General features: G+C 47.3%; 1 protein-coding gene across 3 annotated transcripts in view; it reads right to left on the reverse strand.

Moving 5' to 3' along the window:
• Positions 1-181, reverse strand: part of Zkscan1 (zinc finger with KRAB and SCAN domains 1) — a 20,826-nt gene extending 20,645 nt beyond the window's left edge. For all 3 annotated transcript variants that reach the window (XM_015491532.2, XM_015491531.2, XM_048790043.1), the window contains exon 1: positions 20-181. The gene's annotated coding sequence lies outside the window, so the exon portion shown is untranslated. The remainder of the gene's footprint in view (positions 1-19) is intronic.
• Between the last annotated feature and the right edge of the window lie 1,606 nt (positions 182-1,787).

Raw genomic sequence — 1,787 nt, forward strand, 5'->3', positions numbered from 1 at the left:
GGCCGGCCCCAAGTCTCACCGTGTGCCCCGGGAGCGGCCTGGGGGCGCTGGGCGAGAAAGGGGAGCTGACTCTGGGGCTCAGGCCGGCCGAAGGGCACCGCACACGGACCTAGGCCCTCCCGACGCCTCCACACAGACACAATGAGTCACAAAGGCCGGAAGTATGTCAGCACCTCGCCTTCCGGGACCGCGCTGCGCTTCCGGGTCCGCTCTAGGAGCCCGGGAGGACTTTACATCTCGGTTCCTGGAGCGCTAAACCTGGCCCCTGTCCCTGAGTGGTCAAGCTGTCTGGGTTGAGGGGACTCCCCTTGGCCTGTCTGCTTCCAGTAATTAGGAGGACGAATGGGAGGGGCGTACAGACTTTTCCTGCAACAAAGATTCTCCAGCTCAAACATATGAGAATTCCATTTCTCTTGTCTTTTCCATTTCTGGTAGTCGTTGTAGTAATTATAGTTCGTACCAAGCAATAATACTACTTAGTAATTTTGTGTGTGTGTAGCAGAGGAACTGAAGCAAGGGTGTAGACAGAGAAAGATCAAAGTGAAGCCAGGGGTGGCTGGTTTCAAGAAGCTGCCCTGGTAACTTCTCTCAGGGCCCTGGAGAGGTATGCCAATAGAGTGGGTGGTGTTTTCAAAAACTTGGCCTGTGGACAAAGGACATCTTTTCACAAACAAGCTAGTTATAAGGTTCTGTGCTTTGCTTATGTGGCATATGCCATTACAGCAGTTTAAAAGGAGTGTTCAGAGTGATCACAGACACTTTTGCCTTCAAGGTGCTTTCCCAGCTTACAATAATTAGCACCCTCACCTTTGGGGGGTGGCATTGAGGTATGTGTGTGTAGGAGGGTGTGAATCAGGAATCAGGCTCTGCCTTGTCTAAAAGTGACCACAGGCTTCAGTGGTTGTGACTGTCTTCTGCGTTCCAAGACAGGCTGATGGGAGAGAGTGAACTGAATAGCTTTTGCATGACCTGCTAGCTGTAAAAATTGCTCCAAAATCAATTACAGAGTCATTAAAAGAAATTTGCAAAATGGAGAAAAACAGTCACCTATAATCCCTCTGCCTTAACCCAACTACAATGGTTTAATTTATCTTTTTCCTATGCGTTCTCAAATGTAAATACATATTCATATTATTTTACCCATTGTCCAAAACCCAGGAGGTTGACTGGGTTGAAGCTGCTTGTCCTGCTGTTACTTTTTTGTCTTCTTTGTGTCCCCTGGCTTGGAATAGCCCCCCTCCCCTCCCTTTTTTGTTTTTGTTTTTGTTTCCTGAAAGATCCACCAACATTAGGTTATCATGCACAATAAATTTTATCTTTGGTTTCTGAATATACTGAGAAGATTATAACAGCACAGAACTGGAATCAATCTTAAGGTAAACATTCAACGTCTTTAAGTTTCTCAGTCATAAAGATTCTGTCCCTGGTCAGCTCTCTAATGCTTGCCCTCCTCACCCTCCTTTCAAGCCCTCTGCTTCCTCCAAATTCTTCCTCACATCTCCTTTCCTCTAGGATCCTAACAATCTCTTGGAGTTTTATTCTACTGAGGGCTGAATTCTTTTTTGTCAGTCTTCCCCACTCTCCTCCCTGAAAGCCCACAGAGAGCAGGCTGTCAATGGCTGGGATAAATTAATTTGTTCCCTGGGGCGAGGTGGAACCGTGAGGAGCTGCTTGTCTGTCCAGCACATGACCTGGCTGGGGGAGGCCTGTGCTCTTCAAACTAGTGTTGCTAAGCAGTGCAGGATCTTGAAATAACCAGTCATATTTTTCGAAGAGGAAGAAAAAAA

Source organism: Marmota marmota, unplaced genomic scaffold (genome assembly GCF_001458135.2).
Source record: "Marmota marmota marmota unplaced genomic scaffold, marMar, whole genome shotgun sequence".
Lineage (NCBI taxonomy): Eukaryota > Metazoa > Chordata > Mammalia > Rodentia > Sciuridae > Marmota > Marmota marmota.